This window comes from Notolepis coatsorum, assembly GCF_963971535.1.
Source record: "Notolepis coatsorum genome assembly, chromosome: 1".
Lineage (NCBI taxonomy): Eukaryota > Metazoa > Chordata > Actinopteri > Aulopiformes > Paralepididae > Notolepis > Notolepis coatsorum.
Genome location: NC_140165.1, coordinates 19,550,745 through 19,567,180, shown reverse-complemented (window position 1 = coordinate 19,567,180; position 16,436 = coordinate 19,550,745).

Below are 16,436 nucleotides of genomic sequence, written 5' to 3'. Positions count from 1 at the left end.
GCAATTTGTCAGGCGCACCGAACTTTCTGAACAATGTCACGCGGTCGAAAAGGGGCGCTCGTCTATTGGACAGTGGAAATGTGTATATATGTGTCTAGGTTCTGGCACTAGACCCATGGCATGCTGGCCTTGATCCTGGTCAGCATCCTCATCAGCGGGCAGGCGGTAGGAAGGCTGGAGTCCTGGAAGCATGAGGGAGAGGTCCAGGGAACGTCTGGGGGAACGTGAGGCTTGAGAGGGGTCACAAGGTGTCTTGACAGGTCCAGGGGAATCACTGAGGAGCAAAAGCAAACACTGGAAGGCGCGGGTTGTAGGTTGTAAGGCAGCACAAAATACAAAACAATAAAAGAAGCTTAATAGAATAGACTAGAGAACTAGACTGTAGCCTACCATATGTGGCCACGGTCTGGCACTAGGAACCATGGCACGCTGGCTTTGATCCTGGTCGGAATCTTCCTCAGCGGGCAGGCGGTAGGAAGGCTGGAGTCCAGGAAGCACGAGAGAGAGGTCCAGGGAATCTCTGGGTGAGTGCACAGAAGCTGTGACATCTGTCACAATGGCAGCTGCAAAGATCTGTGCATTTCCAAGGTGCCTTCTTGCATGAGCACCTTGCACCACAACCACTTCAATTGCACTTCACAAGTTCATTGCAGGCTTTTGATGCCATGGGTAGATTGCTCCACACAGGAAGCCAGACCTCTCCATCCAAGGTCCATCCCCATCCTTCAGGACTGGGTGCCGGCTGTTGGGCCAGGTCAGACATCGCCCAGATCCCAGACTGGTAAACAATTCGCTTTACATGTTGCAGAAGTGCATCTTGGGTAGGTAGAATGTGTTCCATGGATCTGTTTCTTTGACAGAACAACACTCGCCGAGCTTCATCGACAGGTTTCAATTCACTAGTCTTGTCATAGAGGATGATGGTAAAGCGCTCCAGAAGGTGAAAGTGCTGGGCTTCTATGGTCACAGGAGTAAATGGATTTTCTGCCATGAAGTTGAAGGCCTCTGTGACTTGAGGGTAGGCATTCCAAGCCACCCATGCAGACTTCTTCCCCTTCTCGCAAAATGTTGAAGTTGTATCACAGCCCGTGTATGAATGGAAGATGGGAAGTGCTGTGGACTTGTCTTTCCCAAGAGCATGGCAGATGGTGGAGGAGCCAAAGCTATATTTAGGTTATTGTATTATATGAATGTTTATAAGTTTATTTTTATAACCTTATTATAAATGTATTATAACCTATATGTTTATTTTAATATCAAATGATCTAATAACGAGTATACTCGTGATTGGCGGCCAATGAGTTAACAGTTGTTTGTATTGAGCCGTACTGTATTGCACCCATTCTGCAATCTGGTAATAAAGTTTTCAATCAATCAATCAATCAATCAATCAGTCTTCTCTGTGGGAGAGAGAGGCGATGGAATACACTGGTATACAAAACCACATCGTCTTTACATCACATCACTGTTCTGCTGGTCTGTTGGACTCTGATCTGACTCCCTCCACTGGACTGGTGCCAGGACTCATCCCAGGAAGGACTGCTCTTAGGTCGCTTTCACATATAGTTTTGGTGGACTCGTGCGGTTCTGGTGGTGAAGTTGCAACATTGTTGCATTCTTCATTTGGTTCGCCTGCGTTCACATAGCAATTTGTCAGGCGCACCGAACTTTCTGAACAATGTCACGCGGTCGAAAAGGGGCGCTCGTCTATTGGACAGTGGAAATGTGTGTGTGTGGCTGCGAGCCTGTGTGTGCACGCGCGCGTGTGTGTGTCTGTGTGTGTGGACTGTCTGCGAGCCCTCCAGATCAGCGGAGGCGAGTTTTGACGTGGCATTGATCCATTGTTCTATTGAAGCCCATTACCACCATCCTCTCGCTAAACAATGTTTTTATGAGTGCCCACAAGCAGCTGTTTTATTTGGTCTTCTGCCCATATGTGTACAGTGTGCTTGTTTTGCAGTGAATGCTGTGCGCCTCGGTAAACTAATAATATAATAAGCCGCGTTTTTTCTTCCTTCTTCCCAAGATGCACAGTTAGATATATAGATAGATAGATGCAGTGTGCTTGTTTTGCAGTGAAGGCTGCGAGCAGTGATAATAATAAGCACTTCCTATATTTGGTCCGCGTTTGGTTCGATGAAGAGAACCGAGACCTATGTTTTTGGTCGGACCAGAGTTTGTGTGTTTGGTCCGCGGACCGAGTTCGACGCGCATTCACACAAACCCGAAAAACCGGACTATTGAATTCCGGACCAAACAGCCCCTGTGTGACCTTAGTTTCAGTGCACCAACTCGCTTTCTCTGAGGTTAATTTACAACATCACCTAAAGATCAATACTCATATACCTTCTGAACGCTCTGGGAACACGCTCGCAAACCCTCCTCTATCTGTTTGTAATTGTTTTAACTGTTTTTTTTTTTTGTTAGTTGTTTTTAGCTTTCTTTCTTTCTTTCTTTCTTTTATCGTTTCATTTTCTATGGTGTAATCTTTGTAATCAATGATTTGTCATACATATATATATATATATATATATATATATATATATATATATATATATATATCTTTCTTTCTTTCTTTCTTTCTTTCTTTCTTTATTATTATCTTTTTTCTTACCTTTCCACTTTTCATAATTCCCCACCACCACCTTATACTAATGCAGGGGCCGCGGGGGTGGGGGGGGGGGGGGGGGGGGGTCGCCAGATGATTTTAATGCAGTGATTTTAGATAACCTAGGTGGGGAGCAACCAGGAGATCACTGCAACTCACACAAGTTGGAGAACTATCTCTCTCTCTCTCTCTCTTGCTCTCACATACACACAAAGGGAGCCGCATGTGATTGGTGGAGGCGGGACCCTTACAAAAAACTGTTGTTGCTAATCATTGACACATGCTAGCCTGTAATAATCCCCCCCAGAAAAATCTACTTTGCATTTGATATATTGCAAATATATGCCATCACACACACTGGCATTTAAAGGGTTAGAATTATAAAATGAATATGTGGTGTTATGATCAGGGCTGAAGTTGAATAAAAGATTGTATTTTTTTCAATCTGACATTACAAAAAACTGAAAATCCATCAAAATCAGTGTTGTTGCTAATCATACATATGCTAGCCTGTTTTTTAACAATAATTTGTGATGCCATCACAAACACTGGCATTTAAAGGGTACAAATAAAATGCCTGCACCAGAATGTTTCAAGTTTCAAGTTTCAAGTTTCTTTAATAGTTGTCATACAGAAGTACAGAATACTTTCATACAAAATGCTTCTTACTGTTACGCTCCAGAGACTGTGCTAGAATGCAGGAAATGAAGTCTTTGTAACAAAAAATGTCCTAGTGGGGGACCCCCAGACCCCCTGCTTAAAAAGTGGCCTGACTGGGGCTATATTTTGCACTATATTTCCTGGCCTGAATGATTTCCCCAGTCCGGCCCTGGTTAAAAGCCTCCAATGCTTATTGGTGTGTGTGTATTGGAACGTTTGCATGTTTCAACCATACATTTCCATTTATAAAAAAATTAAATTTGTATTTGTATTATTTTAAATTATTTACCTCCTATAATAGTGGGGGTCGCGGCTCTCTGACACCGTTATTTGGGGGTTGCGGCCTGAAAAGTTTGGGAACCCCTGTACTAATGTATACTGTGTATAATAGAGTATACATGAATATAGATTGGTGTCTAAAAGATTGATACATGCAATAATACACACACACGCACACAAAAGATTTTATCACACATTAGGGCTCTCACAATCAATCAAGCAACTTGAACAATTCGATTACACAGAAATCCTCTGATTCAGTCATTCAGACACACCGCCTCAACCCGCTGGAAGCCAGGTGGTGCGGGAACCAGCTGTGCCACACGCTAAACACCGCCTCCATCATTCAGACGACTCCCGGTCCGTCCGTCTGTCCGTCCCTGGCTGCCATGTGTAAGAATAGGCACAAATTAAGCGCTTGTTTCCCTATGCTTTCTCTTTTGTTGTTGTTGTTGTTGTTGTTGTTGTTGTTGTTGTTGTTGTTGTTGTTGTTGTTGTTGTTATTAGCTCTATTCTATTTAAATCTTTCAAAAATTGTCTTATGTACCCCAGTTGCTATTGCATGTACATATTTGTGTTTTATTACACGTATATGTACATACTTATAAACTTTCGCCTGTTTTATTCTCCACCCATCGATCATCCATAGCAACACTACTATCACCGACATCCAAGAAGGGAGATCCCCCCTTGAACGGCCCTTCTAAGGTTTCTCTCCACATTGCCTGTGGTGCTTTTTTCCTGTTGCTAGGTTTTTAGTGAGTTTTTCCTTACCTTCACTGGGGTATGTCTGGGAGTGTTGCATTTATTTATTTTACATTTATTTTGGATTTCCTGGTGTTTTTTTATTTTTTATTTATTTATTGTGATGTTTCTTCTTGACTTGTTTAAATAAGACATGTCCGGCCCATTGGGGACATTAACTGTGATTGCGGGCTTTACAATACATTTGATTTGATTTGAAATAAGCACCGGGGAGGTCACTTACAAGCACCTCGCTCACCTTGCCGTAACTATTAACCTACTCCCTCCTCGAGTGTCCAAATCAGTTCCCCCGGTGTTACACAGCTCCCGGCAAATCAGCGTATCCTGGCCAAGATTACTTTTTAAATCTTTCCTTAAATCCGGGGAGCGCTCGCCAAGGACACCTGCAACACCTTGCTGCTTCACACTCCCAGGGGCTGCGCACACACTTCACACCTGGGAGCCGGCCAGTACCGCCAATCCTCTGCCACCTGCCACCGTAACAGCTCTCCTGCTCAAGGGCACCTTGACGGTCGTCGTCGTCGTGGAGGGAGGTAGAGTGAGACGCTCGTTTCACTTACCCCGCGTGTGGAGGACAAGGATTCGAACCAACAACCTTTTTGGTCAGAATAAATGTTATTGGTAATCGCCACACATGTCTGGTTAGGACCCATCTGAAAACATAGAGGTTAAGATGAGATAAGATAAGATATTCCTTTATTGATCCCCTTGGGGAAATTCGGGCATGATAGCCTTTTGCCGTAGTACAGCAGAGTACCCCTCTACACACGTGTCTGCAATGCATACTACACCACGATGTCAGTACTGCCCTACAAAGGCAAACTATAGTGAGTGGAGTTACCGCTGGTTGCCTCTGTAGGGCAGACATGACCAGTCAGATTTGGAGTTGGTGAACTGCCCAACTATTACCTCACCTGGGTTATGTGGGGACAGCGATTGTTGGAGCTGCAGTGCCCTCTGCAGGTCAAATCGGCTCATTACATAGTGGAAATATTCAGTATGCAATTCTGTGTAGTGGTGACAACAAAGTTGATTTATTCATTGGGCTATTAGACTGTCTCTGGTGACACTCGAATACTACAGAACACAACACAGACACAGACAGTTTTCTTTTTGTTTTTCTTTGTAAATAGTCAAGAGAACGTTGCCACCTGGTGGTGGTCTCTATATATGCCACAGAAAATAAAGGACTATAATTTAGATGAGATTAGATTAGATTAAAATGTATTGTCTTTATACAGCACAACGAAAATAAATTTGGCATCCAACCAGAGTGCAAATGTAACAGTAAAGTGCAATAGTAATATACAATGTACAGGTGATTAAACTGGATATAAAATATATAAATGGGTACTGTACTGTACAAGGATACAGGTATAAAGACAGTATGGTTGTAGTCATACTGGCCAGCAGCGTAACTAGTAAGAGTAGATAAGGGATATGAACAAATATAGATGGACATGGTGATGGTTGGATGGGGGGGGGCGTGTGGCGTTGTGGATGGTCTGGGATGGCACTGGGACCTTTGGGACGCTTTGGGGTGCTGTGGGGGTTGTGGTGGGTTCTTCATGTCCCTGGGTGTCAGTGGGTTGGGGGAGTTCGGTGGTGAGGACTGGCGGGGTCCGTCGGGGCGCGTGCGGGGGGCTGGTGTTAGGCTCTGGGGGAGGGGGTTTGGTTGGAGCCTATGGCTTGGGCTGGACCTTTCCCGGACATTTCTTGGATTTAGGTGCTGGTCTCTTGCGTGTGCTTTGATGGATTCTGGTAGGTTCTCATCGTTGGGCTCCATCGGTTCACTGGCGTTTTGGGGATTCCTTGCTTGGGGGGCCCGCTACGGCTTCTGGGGTGTTTCGGGGTGTCCCGGTGTCGTCTCAGATCATCCGTGGTGCTGCATGTCTTCTTGTTTGAACGCTGTTGTGTCTGTGCTTGAGTGTTTGGAGTATGTGGTTCCTTTGGCGTGGCTGCAGGTCCTGGGGCACGTGACGTGTCATTCCTCCGTGGAGTTTGAGAGTGGGGCGTGGGGTTCGCTGGTTTCCTCGTGGTGGCGAGGTCGCCAGAACCAGGGGAGATGGAGCGGCCTGCGGCTGTGAATCGCCGTCGCTGTGAATGGCGATGTGAGTGGCACGCGGGCTGTTTGTGTTTTCCTTTGGTCATGACTCATGACGTGCTTTATCAGGGGGTGTGTCTTGGATGGGGATGTGGTGGGGATTGATGTGTGGGGTGTTTGGAGACTGGCTGTTCCGGGGGCGTTCATATAGCCTTTGAGCAACACTGTACTTATTGTACTTATTTTATGCCTATTCTTATGTCAGCACATACTACGTTGCACTACTTTTATTGTCTTTTATACCTATTGTTATGTCTGCATTTTATACATTGTTTTTATTCTGTCGACTGTATGCTGATTTTATGCCTATGTTCATTTTGTGCTACTTGCTGTGGGGCACTTTGGGCTGCGGTCCATCTGTGAAGGGTGCTATATAGATAGTTATTATTTATTATTATTATATTATAAAAAAAAATTATGCATGGAAATGTCTGTAAATCTCGATGACATTGAAAATTAGGGTGACCTCAATTGCCCTTTTCGAGAATAAATAAAGGTTTGAAATGAAATATATGCAGCACTGTTGTACATGCTATCATAGTATGGTAGTGGTGGCTTGGGCCACCTCACTATAGTCTAGAATAAATATATAGATATATGTTTATTCTCACCGTATTATATATCTATCGATACCGGTCTGTACTTACCTGCACATAATCCTTTTACATCATATATCTGTACATATCCCTTACCTACTCTTACTATTTACGCTGCTGGCCAGTATGACTTACTACCATACTGTCTTTATACGTGTATCACTGACACTGCACATATTATATTACAACTATGTATATACATCTGATTAGCATTACACTCAGTAGTTCTAATTTATATATTTTATACCCATTTTAATCACCTGTACATTGTATATTACTATTGCACTTTACTGTTACATTTGCACTCTGGTTGGATGCCAAACTTCTTTTCGTTTTACTGTACTTGTGCTGTATGATGACAATACATTTGAAATCTAATCAAATCTAATCTAATGTCTATACAACTACCTACTAATGTCTATACTACTATGCACTCAGACTGTAGCACTCAAGTTCAACACTGTTTGACGAAACAATCTTACTATCTAAGCTGCCAGAGTTGTTCCCTTCCTGCTGACTTGTTGTACAGAACTTGTACGTCGCTTTGGATGTATGACGAAATTACAACATACAGGGAATTCACTCACTCCGGTCGTTCTGCTACCGTCTGGCAAACGGTACCGGAGCATCCGCAAAAGAACCAGCAGGTTCAGGGACAGCTCTTTCCAACAAGCCACAATACTTCTGAACAAGGACAACAACAGGAGATAGCCCTATTAAAAACTCTTGAACAAACACGCACCCTGCACTGCACCTTAATATGCACACACACTTATATACAAGACACTTTCTGTAATTAATCACTATTTTATTTTATCTTACCTCATTTTATATTTAATTTTATGTTATTACTACTACTAATTGTTACCATTCTTGTATTCATTGTTGTTTCTTAATTGTGCACTGTTGAGTCTGAGCTCGAAAACACAAAAATGGCATTACCTGCAATCAGGGGTGTAGCTGGAGATTCTGGGCCCCATGAAAGAATCAATTTGTGGGCCCCCAATCCATGCGAGCACGCGTTAGCAAGCTTAAAAAAATTGGGGCATTTATTTATTGATGAAAACGCATAATGGTTTTTACCTATTTTTTTATAATACAGGCAATTATACTTTTGAGTCATCTACATTAACTTGCTTTAGGATAATAATAATAAAACCATATTAACACTATGATCGCCGGGGACGAGTTAAGACGTCATTCCTAGCCATGCTCATTCTGCCGAAGACGTAACTCGTCTTTGATGTCAATATTTAAAAAATCTGTCATCGAAATCATATTTCCCCTCCGGAGCCCTGAGACACACTGCAAAGCTCCTCTCAACTCTCTAGCGGTTCAAGAGCGCCATCTGGTGGCCGATCGGCAGATCGCCAACCGGAAATGAGCCTTTGAACCGGTAGTGCTCATCCATATGTGGTCCGGGCACTTGCTATCGTTAGAGAGACTCTGTCTTGACACAGTGAACATCGATCGGTGCAAATAACTCGAAAAAACAACATGATTTGGACGTATATACTATTATACAACCTGGAAATGGATCGGGCATTTCTCCATCCCATAATAGAAAAAAATCTGTTCCACGCTCATCTGCCAGCGGCGCGAGGAAGCCACGGTAAGATTCAGCGTTATATTCTAACGTGTTCCATATAAACTGCTATGATGAACATATGACCCACTCTGGATGAATCATCTAACGCTGCCCACGGAATTATAAACGATCCCCCGCCCATCCGGTCATCATCAGATGACACGTAGTAACTTCTAGAACCACGTCCAGTTGAATTTTTTTATCTCGCACATATTCCTACCAAACTGTATTTGATCATCAATATAATGCATTTAGGGCTATAAATCACGTTCTGAAGAAAGCTGCAGAAAACGATAAAAACATACTTATACTTTAGACCATATTTTAGTATGAAGATGTGAATGAAAAAGTTTAACGTTGCTACACCCTGAACAATACATATAGGACATTGAATGGGCCATAATAATGGCAATTTAGCAATAGAATTTAAAAAGTTATAGCCCTGCAAAGAAGGGGAACTTCTCCATAGACAAATAGAGATGGCGAGGGATGGTAAATTATGAATTTAACCCATGGCGATCAAAGTGTTAATAAAAAGATAATAATATTGTTCTCTGAATGAATGAATGAATGAATGAATGAATGAATGAATGAATGAATGAATGAATGAATGAATGAATGAATGAATGAATGAATGAATGAATGAATGAATGAATGAATGAATGAATGAAAACTGTATTTAACAGATTGCAGAATGGGTACAATACAGTACGGCTCAATACACACAATTGTTAAGGGGATGCAGACCAGAGAAAGACGTTTGTCTTGTTTACATCAGGGTCCCCAATTTTCAATTCATAGTGACATTTATGACATACACAACATACATGACATTTATGGCATAGGGACATACATGACATACAGGTATTTAGTACTGTTACATTTGTGACATATATACGATATGCAAATATACAGTACTGTTACCCATAGATCCTGACAGAGTATATACATATGATGGGGAGGGGACTGTACATTAGGAGGGGGTGGGTGGGTGGGTGGGAGAGAAATATACATACGGTGGGGAGAGAATATATACATGCGGTGGGGAGGAGACTGTCTATTAGGAGGGGGTGGGGGGGTTTGGACATTTACAGTGGCCAGTTTCGAATTGCAGCCTCCCGTAGGTGCTCTTTAAGAGCAGTTTTGAAAGTGGGTAGGGATTCACATTCCTTTACAGCTTTGGGTAGGGCGTTCCACATTGATGTGGCATAATTTGCAAAACGTGTTTAGTCCCTTGTTTGAGCCGAATCTGGGTTTAACATGATTTGTTGAGCTTCCTCTGGTGTTGTGGTCGTTGTATTCACTGACCTTTGGGATGTATTTTGACATGTACATGGGTACCTTAGTCGTATAGTGTATCTTGTAGACCAGGCCCATTGCAAGTTGCTGTACTCTGTCGTCTACTCTAAGCCATCCTAGGTTGTCAAAGTGTGCAGGGGTGAGGTGGGTTCTAGGGGTAAGGTCAAGTAGAAGTCTGACCAGTTTGTTTTGTGATGTTTGTAATCTTGTTTTTAGCGCCTTTGAGGTGCTTTGGTACCATGAGGTGCAAGCATAGTCGTAGTACCCTTGAATGAGTGCTCCTGCCAGAGTCTTCAGGGTATTCTTGTTTACCAGAGAGGAGATCCGGTACAAGAATCTAGTTCGTTGGTTGACTTTTTTTATTACCTTGGATGCCATTTTGTCACAGGAAAGATTTGCCTCTAGGATGGAACCTAGGTATGTAATTTCATCTTTCCTTGTGACAATATTGTCACCCACTGTAACTGAGAAACCGTCGGTCTTGCTGAGTTTGTTATTTGATCCGAAGAGAATGGACTCTGTTTTACCCAGGTGTAATGATAGTTTGTTATCAGCGAGCCAGGTGCAGATTCTGCCGAGTTCAGAGCTGAGGGTTTTTTCAACCTGTAACTTGTTCTTGTCAGAGACCAGCAGGGCTGAGTCGTCCACGAACAAGAACAAGTTGCAGTCACAAGCTGACGACATGTAATTTGCATAAATTAGGAACAGTAGCGGTCCTAGTATGCTTCCTTGTGGAACACCACAGCTCACTGTGAGGGGGGGATAGAGTACCGTTTACCTCCACCATCTGTTCTCTCCCCTCCAGGTAGGATTGCATCCAGCTCACTGATAAACTATCAAAACCAATTGCTTTTAGCTTGTCAATCAGAATGGAGTGATTGACAGTGTCGAAGGCCTTTTGTAGGTCCAGCATGACCATGCCGCAGTATTTGCCCGCGTCCACCTCTTGTTTGATGTGGTCGTTCAAATAGAGAAGGCATGTGTCAGTGGAGTGGGATGTTCTGAAGCCAGATTGGAATTCGTAGATTCGATTTTTTTCCGCCAGGTACTTTTCGACCTGTTCATAGACTATTTTCTCCATGACTTTCGAGATGGAGGTAAGAATAGAAACAGGGCGGTAGTTGCCTGGGTCTAATTTGCTGCCCTTTCTGTGCAGAGGGGTCACTCTTGCAATTTTGAAGTTCTTGGGGACGTGTCCCTGTTTTATGGAGAGGTTTATTATGTGTGTGATGACTGGGGTGATGGCGGCTGCTGAGTCTCTGAGGAATTTGGAGGGGATGTTGTCATGGCCAGTGGCCTTGTTAGGTTGGAGGGCGCTCAGTTTTTTGAGTATGTCATCGGTTGTTACCATTTCTAGTTTGAAGTCGTCTTTGCGGACCTCTAGGTTTTTGTAGTATGCTACTATGTGTTCTACCCCATAATGCCCTGAGTGGGAGGGTAGTTTGTTTACCAGTGTTGTGGCTATGTTTGTGAAGAAGATGTTTAAGTAATTGGCTACATCCAGCTTGTCTGTGATGAGCGTGTTGTCCGTCTTTATGTTTATGTTTGAGAATCTGGTTTTAAGTTTTTTACTGCAGCCTAGTTGATTATTGAGTAATTTCCAACGTTCACGTGGTTTGTTTTTGTTTTCCTCAGTTTTGTCATTGCTGAAATAATTGTTTGCGGTTTTGATCATGGTGTTTACGTCATTTCTTAGTCTGTTTCTTTGAATTTTTTGTTCAACCACGTGGGCTTGGAGTTCACTGTTTGAGCTTTTGGAAAGCTCTGTCTGACTTTTATGAAGTTCAGAGCATTTTTTGTCTCTGGTTTTCATAGCGGCCAGTATTTCAGTGTGCATCCATGGCTCAGCGCAATTTTTAACCCTGGTGGTTCTTAGGGGTGCCATGTTGTTGAGTATTGTTGTGAATTTGGTTTTGAATCCAAGCCATGTTTCTTCAACCTGTGTACCACTGAGTTCATCTGACCAGTCCATGCTCTCCAGTTCTTGGTTAAAGGCCTCTCTAGAGTAGGTTTTGAGGTCCCTAGATGTGACTGTTTTGTGACAGCCGGCCTTTTGTTTTAGCTTTTTGCGGGTACAGAAAATCATATAATGATCACTTAACCCGCATGCTATCACCCCTTTATTGGAGAACATGGACTTGTCAGAGGTCAAAATGAGGTCAATGGTGGTTTGTGTTGAATCACATACCCTTGTGGGTTGGGTGATTAGCTGGCTGAAACCGTGCAGATCAGAAAACCTACTGAAGGCCTTGAAGACGGGTGCTGCTTTACGTAGCATATCCGTGTTCCAGTCCCCAATAAGATTTTTTTCTACACCCTCCACCCCAGCTAAACACCCATCAAGTATGTCATAGAAGCCATTCTGTTCTGGCGGTCTATAGAGTGTGCCTACTAGTACTGATTTCACCCTATCGAATAAGATTTCAATCCAAACAGTTTCAATTTTGTCATGGTTAAGGTCAGTACGGTTGATGAATTTGTTATCTTTGGGAATATACACACAGACGTTGATTCCTATCCCTCCTGACTATTGAATAGTTTTCTATTTCAATCTCTGGATCCTGTACAGATGAGTCTAGCTTTGTTTCTGTGAAACACAATTATGTTTGCCTTACCATTTAAAAACAATTGTCGGGATCATCCCTATGTTCCCCGGGTCCTATGTTCCCCGGGTTCTATGTTCCCTGCTTTGATTGATTAATAGATTGAAGATTTTATAAATTTTTATAATTTTATTAATTATTAATGTCCGCCTTGTGGCCCAAGCTTAGGCCCTCTTTCGAACTGGTTAAGGTTAGAGTTTGGAATCAGGGCTGGTGGTCTAAAATGTTCAATCAATCAATGAATCAAAGCGGGGAACATAGAACAGTTTAGGTCTCAGGCTGTTAGTGTTAATGTGGAATATGTGGAGTCCATTTGTGTTCGTTATTTGGTTCATGTCGTCGAGTTCAAGGTGTTGATTGTCTGTGGTGTCTGGTTGACCGGGTGGCGGTAGGTGGGGAGGGGGGGATGGGGTCCTATGTCCATTGTTATTAGCCCCATTAGCTTTCTGGGTCCTTTGTCCATTGATGTTAGCCACGTTAGCTCGCCGGCCATCGGGCGATGCCTCGCTGTTTTGGTCCCGCGACGTGCTGGGCGCCTCGATTGTAAACCCCGGTTCATTCCTTCTCGCTGTGGCCTCTCGTGGGTTCTTTTGTAGAGGTGGTAGTGGAGGAATGTTGCCGTTGATCGTGTCGCCAGCCGCCGCCGCCATCTGTGTAGGTAGCAGTTGTCCTGTTGTGCTAGCGATGCTAGCCGCCGCTTCCTGGGTCAGCAGACCTAACTATCGTCTCTGGTTCCGTGTCATGACGGGTCCCGGGTTCTGGTGTATGTCACCTGACATGAGCAAATATAATAGAAACATTGATTTCCTATCAAACTTGCCTGTCGGGGGTAATTTCTTGCATTCCGGATTCGCAGTAAGTACTGTGTGGATAACCAACGAGAATTGTCGGGCCACAATATGATTTTTCCAGTGATCTGCATGTATTTTCAAAATGTCTATATAAGAAAACATTGAGGCAGCAGAAATATAGCTGCAGTGCTCATGAATTCTGGTATAATTTACTTTTACTATACACTATTCCCACCACCAGTAAGTTGAATAAAATACATGTTGTAAAAAGAAAAAAAATATGTAGGCCTATCAGTAAATTAATAGATCAAAATTATCGTTTTACTATTTTATCAAATATATATTTTATTACTTAATCAACAAATAAACACAATTTTTTTTAATATTACATGTATTTCTAAAGATATCTTTCTTCTGATCACAGGCTAGCTGCGTAGCTACACCAAAGCTAATCACAGGCTAGTTGCGTAGCTACACCAAAGCTAATCACAGGCTAGCTGCGTAGCTACACCAAAGCTAATTACAGGCTAGCTACGTAGCTACACCAAAGCTAATCACAGGCTAGCTGCATAGCTACACCTAAGCTAATCACAGGCTAGCTGCGTAGCTACACCAAAGATAATCACAGGCTAGATGTGTAGCTACACCAAAGCTAATCACAGGCTAGCTGCGTAGCTACACCAAAGCTAATCACAGGCAAGCTGCATAGCTACACCAAAGCTAATCACAGGCTAGCTGCGTAGCATCTACACCAAAGCTAATCACAGGCTAGCTGCATAGCTACACCAAAGCTAATCACAGGCTAGATGTGTAGCTACACCAAAGCTAATCACAGGCTAAAGCTAATCACAGACTAGCTGCGAAGCTACACCAAAGTGAATCACGGGCTAGCTGTGTAGCTACACAAAGGCTGACTATATTTTTAGTCATAATTTTCCATTATTCTGTCCATGCAATCCAGGACATAAAATCAAGTTGGTTAGTTGGTAAAAAGAAGGTTGTTGTTGACTTCCGGAGAGCGCACACCCATCACCCTCCACTGACCATCAACGGTGCAGTGGTGGAGAGAGTGAGCAGCACCAAATTCCTGGGTGTGACACATCACAGAGGACCTCTCCCCTGGAACACCAACACCGCATCACTGGCAAAGAAAGCTAAACAGCGCCTCTACTTCCTCCGCAAACTGAGAAGAGCTGGAGCCTCAGTGCCCATCCTGTGCTCCTACTACCGGGGCACCATCGAGAGCCTCCTGACCAGCTGCATAACCGTGTGGTACGGCGGCTGCACAGCATCCTGCCGCAAGACCCTGCAGCACACGGTCAGAACAGCTGAGAGGATTGTTGGTGCCCCCCCTCCCCTCCATCCAGGACATCTACAATACACACCTGGCTCGAGCCAGGACCAGCCAACTAAAAGACAGCTTTATACACCAGGCTGTCAGGAAGCTGAACTCTCTCCCAGCTCTCACTCTGCCACCACAGAACCTGGACTAACCCCCCCCCCCACCCACCCCCCCCCCCCCCCCCCCCACACTGACACACACACAGATACACACTGCCACTTCACAAACTCACTGCCACTTTACTGCCATTATTTATTTTAGTTTACTGCCATATCAGCTCACTGCCACTTTACTGCTACTGTTGTATTCTATTGCCATTATTTATCACTTAATGTACCACTGCTGCTAAAAAATATTTGCACTAAGTTCTCTTTTACCTTTTTATCTTTTACCTAATCATACATTCATTTTTTTAAGTCAGTTTATACTGTATATATAGTCCTGTATAGTGTATGTACATCGTGTCCCATATGTTACATGTTTATAGTGTCCTATATGTTACTTTATGTTTATATTAGATATATTTTTTATATACACCATGGGAAGGGGGGAAACAAAATGTCACTTCTCTGTATGTCTTTATGAGAAGCGACAATAAAGCTGACTTTGACTTTGTAGGTTTTTCAACTGGCTCCCCTATATCCAAAGAGCACCTTCTAAACACTGGATTCACACTACAAAGACGCTGCAGCCCTCCTTCTTGTTCAAACATCAAATCAAGTGTTTGTAATTTGATGAGGCACAAAGCGCAATTAGAGACAAGTGCTCAGAGGGGTGAGTGAGGAGTTTTTTTTTTATTGCTGTTATTGTGTCATTAATCTGTTATTCCCCCCGCCTTGCCTCCTCCTCCTCCTCGTAGGAGCCCGGCGCTCAGCGCTCTGCCACAGCTGAACAAACAGGGGGAGCTTACGGCTTGTTTGTCTTCATTCTGCTCGACCCCAGAGTCGTCTTCACGTCTGTGTCGTGATCAGAGTGTTGAGGAGTGTCTGTGCTTTTCTTGTACCGTCACGACTCACAAGCTCAGTCCAGGTGTGCTATGACCCGCTTGCCAGACAACGAACCGGCACTGCAGCATACTGTATATATTAGTGCTGTCAGGCGTTTAAAAAAATGTATCTAATTAATTACAGGATTTGTAATTAATTAATCTAATTAATCACATTTTTATATTCTTTAGTTCTTTAATTCACATTAGAATATTCCTGATATTCTATATTCTATAATCATATTTCAAATGGCATGTGTCCGGATGGCAGAATTCAGTACTGTATCTACAAAACCTTCTGTTTAATCATCTTCCATTTATTAATTTGCTTAGATTTTTCAGGTGTGGTCAATTTTAGCATGGTGTTATTCACAGTCGAAGATTAAAAAGAAATTAATTGATATTGGTTCATTACAATTTACTCAAGCCTAGTAACAGACACAGTATTTCTGACACTGGGAATACATTCCCTGAGATCCATAGATGTCCCTAGAATCAGATACCAAGAACATGCAAATGGCTCATATTAAAAATATTCTGTAAATGTGTATTCTACGTTCTTATGGAATGAATGAGATAAGCAAATATTTAAATAAAAAAAAAATAAAAAAAATATACATTGAGTTAATTTTCATAACGCGATAATTTGCTGTGTAATTAATTCATCTAATTAATGCGATAAACTGACAGCCTTAATATATATATATATATTATAATAATAATTCATTTACTTTGTATAGCGCTTTTCAAAGACCCAAAGTCGCTGACAATAGGCAAAAACAACAAAGAAACATAGAACCACAGGGAAACAGGGAA